At 47.1% G+C, this 13,501-nt stretch overlaps 1 protein-coding gene across 1 annotated transcript in view; it reads right to left on the bottom strand.

The window, feature by feature from the left end:
• Positions 1-13,501, bottom strand: part of LOC137299444 (uncharacterized) — a 228,512-nt gene that overhangs the window by 169,237 nt on the left and 45,774 nt on the right. The gene's annotated exons all lie outside the window — the stretch shown is intronic.

Below are 13,501 nucleotides of genomic sequence, written 5' to 3'. Positions count from 1 at the left end.
GCAAACATCCCCATCTCTGACCTTATTATGGAGGGTCGGTCATTGATGAAGCAGCTGAAAATGGTTGGGCCTAGGACACTGCCCTGAGGAACTCCTGCAGCAATGTCCTGGGGCTGAGATGATTGGCCTCCAACAATCACTATTATTTTCCTTTGTGCTAGGTATGACTCCAGCCACTGGAGAGTTTTCCCCCTGATTCCCATTGACTTCAATTTTACTAGGGCTCCTTGGTGCCACACTCGGTCAAATGCTGCCTTGATGTCAAGGGCAGTGACTCTCACCTCACTCCTGGAATTCAGCTCTTTTGACCAAGTTTGGACCAAGGCTGTAATGAGGTCTGGAGCCGAGTGGTCCTGGCGGAACCCAAAGTGACATCGATGAGCAGGTTATTGGTTCACTCGATTCTGGGAAGGTCCCAGCGGATTAGAAAACCGCAAACGTAACACCCCTATTCAAAAATGGAGTGAGACAGAAAGCAGGTAACTATAGACCAGTTAGCCCAACATCTGTCATTGGGAAAATGCCTGAATCCATTATTTAGGAAGTAATAACAGGACATTTGGAGACTCATAATACAATCAAGGAGAGTCAACATGGTTTTATGAAGGGGAAATCATGTCTGACAAATTTATTAGAGTTCTTTGAGGAAGTAACGGGCAGGGTGGATAAAGGGGAACCCAATGGATACAGTATATTTGGATTTCCAAAAGGCATTCGATAAGGTGCCACATAAAAGATTACTGCACAAGATAAGAGCTCATGGTGTTGGGGGTAATATACTGGCATGGATAGAGGATTGGCTAACTAACAGAAAACAAAGAGTCGGGATAAAAGGGTCATTTTCAAAATGGCAATCTGTAACTAGTGGGGTGCCGCAGGGCTCAGTGCTGGGGCCTCAACTATTTACTATATCAATGACTTGGATGGAGGAACAGAGTGTCTTGTGGCCAAATTTGCTGATGATACAAAGATAGGTGGAAAAGCAAGTTGTGATGAGGACACAAAATATCTGCAAAGGGATATCGACAGGTTAAGCGAATGGGCAAAAATTTGGCAGATGGAATATAATGTGGGAAAATGTGAAGTCATCCACTTTGGGAGGAAAAATAAAAAAGCAAAATATTATTTGAATGGAGAAATACTACAAAATGCTGCAGTGCAGAGGGATCTGTGTGAAGTGAATCGAATTGGCTGAAGACTGGCTTCCGTGATGGTGGGGATATCGGGAGGAGGCTGAGATGGATCATCCACTCGACACTTCTGGCTGAAGATGATTGCAAACGCTTCAGCCTTGTCTTTTGCACGCACGTGCTGGACTCCACCATCATTGAGGATGGGGATGTTTGCAGAGCCTCCTCCTCCCGTTAGTTGTTTAATTGTCCACCACCATTCACGACTGGATGCGGCAGGACGGCAGAGCTTTGATCTGATCCGTTGGTTGTGAAATCACTTAGCTCTGTCTGTAGCATGTTGCTTCCACTGTTTAGCATGCATGTAGTCCTGAGTTGTAGCTTCACCAGGTTGGCACCTCATTTTTAGGTACACCTGGTGCTGCTCCTGGCATGCTCTTCTACACTCCTCATTGAACCAGGGTTGATCCCCTGGCTTGTTTGTAATGGTAGAGTGAGGAATATGCCGGGCCACGAGGTTACAGATTGTGCTGGAATACAATTCTGCTGCTGTTCAATTGCAGCACGTTACAGCTCTCTCACTGTCCAATTACAGCTCTCACCCTGTCCAATTACAGCTCTCACTGTCCAATTACAGCTCTCACCCTGTCCAATTACAGCTCTCACTGTCCAATGACAGCTCCCACCCTGTCTAATTAGAGCTCTCACTGTCCAATTACAGCTCTCACTGTCCAATTACAGCTCTCACTGTCCAATTACAGCTCTCTCACTGTCCAATTACAGCTCTCACTGTCCAATTACAGCTCTCACCCTGTCCAATTACAGCTCTCACTGTCCAATTACAGCTCTCTCACTGTCCAATTACAGCTCTCACCCTGTCCAATTACAGCTTTCACTGTCCAATTACAGCTCTCACTGTCCAATTATAGCTCTCACCCTGTCCAATTACAGCTCTCACTGTCCAATTACATCTCTCACTGTCCAATTACAGCTCTCACCCTGTCCAATTACAGCTCTCACTGTCCAATTACAGCTCTCTCACTGTCCAATTACAGCTCTCACTGTCCAATTACAGCTCTCACCCTGTCCAATCACAGCTCTCACCCTGTCCAATTACAGCTTTCACTGTCCAATTACAGCTCTCACCCTGTCCAATTAAAGCTCTCACCCTGTCCAATTACAGCTCTCACTGTCCAATTACAGCTCTCACTGTCCAAGAACAGCTCTCACCCTGTCCAATTACAGCTCTCACTGTCCAATTACAGCTCTCTCACTGTCCAATTACAGCTCTCACCCTGTCCAATTACAGCTCTCACCCTGTCCAATTACAGCTCTCACCCTGTCCAATTACAGCTCTCACTGTCCAATTACAGCTCTCACCCTGTCCAATTACAGCTCTCACTGTCCAATTACAGCTCTCACCCTGTCTAATTAGAGCTCTCACTGTCCAATTACAGCTCTCACTGTCCAATTACAGCTCTCACTGTCCAATTACAGCTCTCACCCTGTCCAATTACAGCTCTCACTGTCCAATTACAGCTCTCACCCTGTCCAATTACAGCTCTCTCACTGTCCAATTACAGCTCTCACTGACCAATTACAGCTCTCACTGTCCAATTACAGCTCTCTCACTGTCCAATTACAGCTCTCACCCTGTCCAATTACAGCTCTCACTGTCCAATTACAGCTCTCACTGACCAATTACAGCTCTCACTGTCCAATTACAGCTCTCTCACTGTCCAATTACAGCTCACACCGTGTCCAATTACAGCTCTCTCACTGTCCAATTACAGCTCTCACTGTCCAATTACAGCTCTCACCCTGTCCAATTACAGCTCTCACTGTCCAATTACAGCTCTCACCCTGTCCAATTACAGCTCTCACCCTGTCCAATTACAGCTCTCACTGTCCAATTACAGCTCTCACTGTCCAATTACAGCTCTCTCACTGTCCAATTACAGCTCTCACTGTCCAATTACAGCTCTCTCACTGTCCAATTACAGCTCTCACTGTCCAATTACAGCTCTCACCCTGTCCAATTACAGCTCACCCTGTCCAATTACAGCTCTCACCCTGTCCAATTACAGCTCTCACCCTGTCCAATTACAGCTCTCACCCTGTCCAATTACAGCTCTCACCCTGTCCAATTACAGCTCTCACCCTGTCCAATTACAGCTCTCACCCTGTCCAATTACAGCTCTCACCCTGTCCAATTACAGCTCTCACTGTCCAATCACAGCTCTCACCCTGTCCAATTACAGCTCTCACTGTCCAATTACAGCTCTCACTGTCCAATTACAGGTCTCACCCTGTCCAATTACAGCTCTCACCCTGTCCAATTACAGCTCTCACTGTCCAATTACAGCTCTCACCCTGTCCAATTACAGCTCTCACCCTGTCCAATTACAGCTCTCACCCTGTCCAATTACAGCTCTCACTGACCAATTACAGCTTTCACTGTCCAATTACAGCTCTCACCCAGTCCAATTACAGCTCTCTCACTGTCCATTTACAGCTCTCACCCTGTCCAATTACAGCTCTCACCCTGTCCAATTACAGCTCTCACTGTCCAATTACAGCTCTCACCCTGTCCAATTACAGCTCTCACCCTGTCCAATTACAGCTCTCACCCTGTCCAATTACAGCTCTCACTGACCAATTACAGCTTTCACTGTCCAATTACAGCTCTCACCCTGTCCAATTACAGCTCTCTCACTGTCCATTTACAGCTCTCACCCTGTCCAATTACAGCTCTCTCCCTGTCCAATTACAGCTCTCACTGTCCAATCACAGCTCTCACTGTCCAATTACAGCTCTCACTGTCCAATTACAGCTCTCTCACTGTCCAATTACAGCTCTCACCCTGTCCAATTACAGCTCTCACTGTCCAATCACAGCTCTCACTGACCAATTACAGCGCTCACTGTCCAATTACAGCTCTCTCACTGTCCAATTACAGCTCTCTCACTGTCCAATTACAGCTCTCACCCTGTCCAATTACAGCTCTCTCACTGTCCAATTACAGCTCTCACTGTCCAATTACAGCTCTCATCCTGTCCAATTACAGCTCTCACTGTCGAATTACAGCTCTCACCCTGTCCAATTACAGCTCTCACCCTGTCCAATTACAGCTCTCACTGTCCAATTACAGCTCTCACCCTGTCCAATTACAGCTCTCACTGTCCAATTACAGCTCTCTCACTGTCCAATTACAGCTCCCACTGTCCAATTACAGCTCTCTCACTGTCCAATTACAGCTCTCACTGTCCAATTACAGCTCTCACCCTGTCCAATTACAGCTCTCACTGTCCAATTACAGCTCTCACCCTGTCCAATTACAGCTCTCACCCTGTCCAATTACAGCTCTCACCCTGTCCAATTACAGCTCTCACCCTGTCCAATTACAGCTCTCACTGTCCAATCACAGCTCTCACCCTGTCCAATTACAGCTCTCACTGTCCAATTACAGCTTTCACTGTCCAATTACAGCTCTCACCCTGTCCAATTACAGCTCTCACCCTGTCCAATTACAGCTCTCTCACTGTCCAATTACAGCTCTCACCCTGTCCAATTACAGCTCTCACCCTGTCCAATTACAGCTCTCACTGTCCAATCACAGCTCTCACTGTCCAATTACAGCTCTCACCCTGTCCAATTACAGCTCTCACTGTCCAATTACAGCTCTCACTGTCCAATTACAGCTCTCACTGTCCAATCACAGCTCTCACCCTGTCCAATTACAGCTCTCACCCTGTCCAATCACAGCTCTCACTGTCCAATTACAGCTCTCACTGTCCAATTACAGCTCTCACTGTCCAATTACAGCTCTCACTGTCCAATTACAGCTCGCACCCAGTCCAATTACAGCTCTCACTGTCCAATTACAGCTCTCACTGTCCAATCACAGCTCTCACCCTGTCCAATTACAGCTCTCACTGACCAATTACAGCGCTCACTGTCCAATTACAGCTCTCTCACTGTCCAATTACAGCTCTCTCACTGTCCAATTACAGCTCTCACCCTGTCCAATTACAGCTCTCTCACTGTCCAATTACAGCTCTCACTGTCCAATTACAGCTCTCACCCTGTCCAATTACAGCTCTCACTGTCCAATTACAGCTCTCACCCTGTCCAATTACAGCTCTCACCCTGTCCAATTACAGCTCTCACTGTCCAATTTCAGCTCTCACCCTGTCCAATTAGAGCTCTCACTGTCTATTACAGCTCTCTCACTGTCCAATTACAGCTCCCACTGTCCAATTACAGCTCTCTCACTGTCCAATTACAGCTCTCACTGTCCAATTACAGCTCTCACCCTGTCCAATTACAGCTCTCACTGTCCAATTACAGCTCTCACCCTGTCCAATTACAGCTCTCACCCTGTCCAATTACAGCTCTCACCCTGTCCAATTACAGCTCTCACCCTGTCCAATTACAGCTCTCACCCTGTCCAATTACAGCTCTCACTGTCCAATTACAGCTCTCACCCTGTCCAATTACAGCTCTCACTGTCCAATCACAGCTCTCACCCTGTCCAATTACAGCTCTCACTGTCCAACTACAGCTTTCACTGTCCAATTACAGCTCTCACCCTGTCCAATTACAGCTCTCTCACTGTCCAATTACAGCTCTCACCCTGTCCAATTACAGCTCTCACCCTGTCCAATTACAGCTCTCACTGTCCAATCACAGCTCTCACTGTCCAATTACAGCTCTCACCCTGTCCAATTACAGCTCTCACTGTCCAATTACAGCTCTCACTGTCCAATTACAGCTCTCACTGTCCAATCACAGCTCTCACCCTGTCCAATTACAGCTCTCACCCTGTCCAATCACAGCTCTCACTGTCCTCTTACAGCTCTCACTGTCCAATTACAGCTCTCACTGTCCAATTACAGCTCTCACTGTCCAATTACAGCTCTCACCCTGTCCAATTACAGCTCTCACTGTCCAATTACAGCTCTCACTGTCCAATCACAGCTCTCACCCTGTCCAATTACAGCTCTCACTGTCCAATTACAGCTCTCACTGTCCAATTACATCTCTCACTGTCCAATCACAGCTCTCACTGTCCAATTACAGCTCTCACTGTCCAATTACAGCTCTCACCCTGTCCAATTACAGCTCTCACTGTCCAATTACAGCTCTCACCCTGTCCAATTACAGCTCTCACCCTGTCCAATTACAGCTCTCACTGACCAATTACAGCTTTCAGTGTCCAATTACAGCTCTCAGTGTCCAATTACAGCTCTCACCCTGTCCAATTACAGCTCTCACCCTGTCCAATTACAGCTCTCACTGACCAATTACAGCTTTCACTGTCCAATTACAGCTCTCACTGTCCAATTACAGCTCTCACCCTGTCCAATTACAGCTCTCACCCTGTCCAATTACAGCTCTCTCACTGTCCAATTACAGCTCTCACCCTGTCCAATTACAGCTCTCACTGTCCAATCACAGCTCTCACTGTCCAATCACAGCTCTCACTGTCCAATCACAGCTCTCACTGTCCAATTACAGCTATCACTGTCCAATTACAGCTCTCACCCTGTCCAATTACAGCTCTCACCCTGTGCAATTACAGCTCTGACTGACCAATTACAGCTCTCACTGACCAATTACAGCATTCACTGTCCAATTACAGCTCTCACCCTGTCCAATTACAGCTCTCTCACTGTCCAATTACAGCTCTCACCCTGTCCAATTACAGCTCTCACCCTGTCCAATTACAGCTCTCACTGTCCAATCACAGCTCTCACTGTCCAATTACAGCTCTCACCCTGTCCAATTACAGCTCTCACTGTCCAATTACAGCTCTCACTGTCCAATTACAGCTCTCATTGTCCAATCACAGCTCTCACCCTGTCCAATTACAGCTCTCACCCTGTCCAATCACAGCTCTCACTGTCCAATTACAGCTCTCACTGTCCAATTACAGCTCTCACTGTCCAATTACAGCTCTCACTGTCCAATTACAGCTCTCACCCTGTCCAATTACAGCTCTCACCCTGTCCAATTACAGCTCTCACTGACCAATTACAGCATTCACTGTCCAATTACAGCTCTCACCCTGTCCAATTGCAGCTCTCACCCTGTCCAATTACAGCACTCACTGTCCAATTACAGCTCTCACTGTCCAATTACAGCTCTCACTGTCCAATTACAGCTCTGACCCTGTCCAATTACAGCTTTCACTGTCCAATTACAGCTCTCACCCTGTCCAATTACAGCTTTCACTGTCCAATTACAGCTCTCACCCTGTCCAATTACAGCTCTCACTGTCCAATTACAGCTCTCACTGTCCAATTACAGCTCTCACTGTCCAATTACAGCTCTCACCCTGTCCAATTACAGCTCTCACTGTCCAATTACAGCTCTCACCCTGTCCAATTACAGCTCTCACCCTGTCCAATTACAGCTCTCACTGTCCAATTACAGCTCTCACTGTCCAATCACAGCTCTCACTGTCCAATTACAGCTCTCACCCTGTCCAATTACAGCTCTCACTGTCCAATTACAGCTCTCACTGTCCAATTACAGCTCTCACTGTCCAATCACAGCTCTCACCCTGTCCAATTACAGCTCTCACCCTGTCCAATCACAGCTCTCACTGTCCAATTACAGCTCTCACTGTCCAATTACAGCTCTCACTGTCCAATTACAGCTCTCACTGTCAAATTACAGTTCTCACCCTGTCCAATTACAGCTCTCACTGTCCAATTACAGCTCTCACTGTCCAATCACAGCTCTCACCCTGTCCAATTACAGCTCTCACTGTCCAATGACAGCTCTCACTGTCCAATTACAGCTCTCACCCTGTCCAATTACAGCTCTCACCCTGTCCAATTACAGCTCTCACTGTCCAATCACAGCTCTCACTGTCCAATCACAGCTCTCACTGTCCAATTACAGCTCTCACTGTCCAATTACAGCTCTCACTGTCCAATTACAGCTCTCACGCTGTCCAATTACAGCTATCACTGTCCAATTACAGCTCTCACTGACCAATTACAGCTTTCACTGTCCAATTACAGCTCTCACTGTCCAATTACAGCTCTCACCCTGTCCAATTACAGCTCTCACTGTCCAATCACAGCTCTCACTGTCCAATTACAGCTCTCACTGTCCAATTACAGCTCTCACTGTCCAATTACAGCTCTCACGCTGTCCAATTACAGCTATCACTGTCCAATTACAGCTCTCACTGACCAATTACAGCTTTCACTGTCCAATTACAGCTCTCACTGTCCAATTACAGCTCTCACCCTGTCCAATTACAGCTCTCACCCTGTGCAATTACAGCTCTGACTGACCAATTACAGCTCTCACTGACCAATTACAGCATTCACTGTCCAATTACAGCTCTCACCCTGTCCAATTACAGCTCTCTCACTGTCCAATTACAGCTCTCACTGTCCAATTACAGCTCTCACCCTGTCCAATTACAGCTCTCACTGTCCAATTACAGCTCTCACCCTGTCCAATTACAGCTCTCACCCTGTCCAATTACAGCTCTCACTGACCAATTACAGCTTTCAGTGTCCAATTACAGCTCTCAGTGTCCAATTACAGCTCTCACCCTGTCCAATTACAGCTCTCACCCTGTCCAATTACAGCTCTCACTGACCAATTACAGCTTTCACTGTCCAATTACAGCTCTCACTGTCCAATTACAGCTCTCACCCTGTCCAATTACAGCTCTCACCCTGTCCAATTACAGCTCTCTCACTGTCCAATTACAGCTCTCACCCTGTCCAATTACAGCTCTCACTGTCCAATCACAGCTCTCACTGTCCAATCACAGCTCTCACTGTCCAATCACAGCTCTCACTGTCCAATTACAGCTATCACTGTCCAATTACAGCTCTCACCCTGTCCAATTACAGCTCTCACCCTGTGCAATTACAGCTCTGACTGACCAATTACAGCTCTCACTGACCAATTACAGCATTCACTGTCCAATTACAGCTCTCACCCTGTCCAATTACAGCTCTCTCACTGTCCAATTACAGCTCTCACCCTGTCCAATTACAGCTCTCACCCTGTCCAATTACAGCTCTCACTGTCCAATCACAGCTCTCACTGTCCAATTACAGCTCTCACCCTGTCCCATTACAGCTCTCACTGTCCAATTACAGCTCTCACTGTCCAATTACAGCTCTCACTGTCCAATCACAGCTCTCACCCTGTCCAATTACAGCTCTCACCCTGTCCAATCACAGCTCTCACTGTCCAATTACAGCTCTCACTGTCCAATTACAGCTCTCACTGTCCAATTACAGCTCTCACTGTCCAATTACAGCTCTCACCCTGTCCAATTACAGCTCTCACCCTGTCCAATTACAGCTCTCACTGACCAATTACAGCTTTCACTGTCCAATTACAGCTCTCACCCTGTCCAATTACAGCTCTCACCCTGTCCAATTACAGCACTCACTGTCCAATTACAGCTCTCACTGTCCAATTACAGCTCTCACTGTCCAATTACAGCTCTGACCCTGTCCAATTACAGCTTTCACTGTCCAATTACAGCTCTCACCCTGTCCAATTACAGCTTTCACTGTCCAATTACAGCTCTCACCCTGTCCAATTACAGCTCTCACTGTCCAATTACAGCTCTCACTGTCCAATTACAGCTCTCACTGTCCAATTACAGCTCTCACCCTGTCCAATTACAGCTCTCACTGTCCAATTACAGCTCTCACCCTGTCCAATTACAGCTCTCACCCTGTCCAATTACAGCTCTCACTGTCCAATTACAGCTCTCACTGTCCAATCACAGCTCTCACTGTCCAATTACAGCTCTCACCCTGTCCAATTACAGCTCTCACTGTCCAATTACAGCTCTCACTGTCCAATTACAGCTCTCACTGTCCAATCACAGCTCTCACCCTGTCCAATTACAGCTCTCACCCTGTCCAATCACAGCTCTCACTGTCCAATTACAGCTCTCACTGTCCAATTACAGCTCTCACTGTCCAATTACAGCTCTCACTGTCCAATTACAGTTCTCACCCTGTCCAATTACAGCTCTCACTGTCCAATTACAGCTCTCACTGTCCAATCACAGCTCTCACCCTGTCCAATTACAGCTCTCACTGTCCAATTACAGCTCTCACTGTCCAATTACAGCTCTCACCCTGTCCAATTACAGGTCTCACCCTGTCCAATTACAGCTCTCACTGTCCAATCACAGCTCTCACTGTCCAATCACAGCTCTCACTGTCCAATTACAGCTCTCACTGTCCAATTACAGCTCTCACTGTCCAATTACAGCTCTCACGCTGTCCAATTACAGCTCTCACTGTTCAATTACAGCTCTCACTGACCAATTACAGCTTTCACTGTCCAATTACAGCTCTCACTGTCCAATTACAGCTCTCACCCTGTCCAATTACAGCTCTCACCCTGTCCAATTACAGCTCTCACTGTCCAATTACAGCTCTCACCCTGTCCAATCACAGCTCTCACCCTGTCCAATTACAGCTTTCACTGTCCAATTACAGCTCTCACCCTGTCCAATTACAGCTCTCACCCTGTCCAATTACAGCTCTCACTGTCCAATTACAGCTCTCACTGTCCAATTACAGCTCTCACTGACCAATTACAGCTTTCACTGTCCAATTACAGCTCTCACTGTCCCATCACAGCTCTCACTGTCCAATTACAGCTCTCTCACTGTCCAATCACAGCTCTCACTGTCCAATTACAGCTCTCACTGTCCAATCACAGCTCTCACTGTCCAATTACAGCTCTCTCACTGTCCAATTACAGCTCTCACCCTGTCCAATTACAGCTCTAACCCTGTCCAATTACAGCTCTCACTGACCAATTACAGCTTTCACTGTCCAATTACAGCTCTGAACCTGTCCAATTACAGCTCTCACCCTGTCCAATCACAGCTCTCACCCTGTCCAATTACAGCTTTCACTGTCCAATTACAGCTCTCACCCTGTCCAATTACAGCTCTCACCCTGTCCAATTACAGCCCTCACTGTCCAATCACAGCTCTCACCCTGTCCAATTACAGCTCTCACTGTCCAATTACAGCTTTCACTGTCCAATTACAGCTCTCACCCTGTCCAATTACAGCTCTCTCACTGTCCAATTACAGCTCTCACCCTGTCCAATTACAGCTCTCACCCTGTCCAATTACAGCTCTCACTGTCCAATCACAGCTCTCACTGTCCAATTACAGCTCTCACCCTGTCCAATTACAGCTCTCACTGTCCAATTACAGCTCTCACTGTCCAATTACAGCTCTCACTGTCCAATCACAGCTCTCACCCTGTCCAATCACAGCTCTCACCCTGTCCAATCACAGCTCTCACTGTCCAATTACAGCTCTCACTGTCCAATTACAGCTCTCACTGTCCAATTACAGCTCTCACCCTGTCCAATTAAAGCTCTCACTGTCCAATTACAGCTCTCACTGTCCAATCACAGCTCTCACCCTGTCCAATTACAGCTCTCACTGTCCAATTACAGCTCTCACTGTCCAATTACAGCTCTCACTGTCCAATCACAGCTCTCACTGTCCAATTACAGCTCTCACTGTCCAATTACAGCTCTCACCCTGTCCAATTACAGCTCTCACTGTCCAATTACAGCTCTCACCCTGTCCAATTACAGCTCTCACCCTGTCCAATTACAGCTCTCACTGACCAATTACAGCTTTCAGTGTCCAATTACAGCTCTCAGTGTCCAATTACAGCTCTCACCCTGTCCAATTACAGCTCTCACCCTGTCCAATTACAGCTCTCACTGACCAATTACAGCTTTCACTGTCCAATTACAGCTCTCACTGTCCAATTACAGCTCTCACCCTGTCCAATTACAGCTCTCACCCTGTCCAATTACAGCTCTCTCACTGTCCAATTACAGCTCTCACCCTGTCCAATTACAGCTCTCACTGTCCAATCACAGCTCTCACTGTCCAATCACAGCTCTCACTGTCCAATCACAGCTCTCACTGTCCAATTACAGCTATCACTGTCCAATTACAGCTCTCACCCTGTCCAATTACAGCTCTCACCCTGTGCAATTACAGCTCTGACTGACCAATTACAGCTCTCACTGACCAATTACAGCATTCACTGTCCAATTACAGCTCTCACCCTGTCCAATTACAGCTCTCTCACTGTCCAATTACAGCTCTCACCCTGTCCAATTACAGCTCTCACCCTGTCCAATTACAGCTCTCACTGTCCAATCACAGCTCTCACTGTCCAATTACAGCTCTCACCCTGTCCAATTACAGCTCTCACTGTCCAATTACAGCTCTCACTGTCCAATTACAGCTCTCACTGTCCAATCACAGCTCTCACCCTGTCCAATTACAGCTCTCACCCTGTCCAATCACAGCTCTCACTGTCCAATTACAGCTCTCACTGTCCAATTACAGCTCTCACTGTCCAATTACAGCTCTCACTGTCCAATTACAGCTCTCACCCTGTCCAATTACAGCTCTCACCCTGTCCAATTACAGCTCTCACTGACCAATTACAGCTTTCACTGTCCAATTACAGCTCTCACCCTGTCCAATTACAGCTCTCACCCTGTCCAATTACAGCACTCACTGTCCAATTACAGCTCTCACTGTCCAATTACAGCTCTCACTGTCCAATTACAGCTCTGACCCTGTCCAATTACAGCTTTCACTGTCCAATTGCAGCTCTCACCCTGTCCAATTACAGCTTTCACTGTCCAATTACAGCTCTCACCCTGTCCAATTACAGCTCTCACTGTCCAATTACAGCTCTCACTGTCCAATTACAGCTCTCACTGTCCAATTACAGCTCTCACCCTGTCCAATTACAGCTTTCACTGTCCAATTACAGCTCTCACCCTGTCCAATTACAGCTCTCACTGTCCAATTACAGCTCTCACTGTCCAATTACAGCTCTCACTGTCCAATTACAGCTCTCACTGTCCAATCACAGCTCTCACTGTCCAATTACAGCTCTCACCCTGTCCAATTACAGCTCTCACTGTCCAATTACAGCTCTCACTGTCCAATCACAGCTCTCACCCTGTCCAATTACAGCTCTCACCCTGTCCAATCACAGCTCTCACTGTCCAATTACAGCTCTCACTGTCCAATTACAGCTCTCACTGTCCAATTACAGCTCTCACCCTGTCCAATTAAAGCTCTCACTGTCCAATTACAGCTCTCACTGTCCAATCACAGCTCTCACCCTGTCCAATTACAGCTCTCACTGTCCAATTACAGCTCTCACTGTCCAATTACAGCTCTCACTGTCCAATCACAGCTCTCACTGTCCAATTACAGCTCTCACTGTCCAATTACAGCTCTCACCCTGTCCAATTACAGATCTCACTGTCCAATTACAGCTCTCACCCTGTCCAAT

This window comes from Heptranchias perlo, chromosome 29 (genome assembly GCF_035084215.1).
Source record: "Heptranchias perlo isolate sHepPer1 chromosome 29, sHepPer1.hap1, whole genome shotgun sequence".
Lineage (NCBI taxonomy): Eukaryota > Metazoa > Chordata > Chondrichthyes > Hexanchiformes > Hexanchidae > Heptranchias > Heptranchias perlo.
The sequence above is the reverse complement of the archived record's forward strand: the minus strand, read 5'-3'. Positions and strand labels throughout refer to the sequence as shown.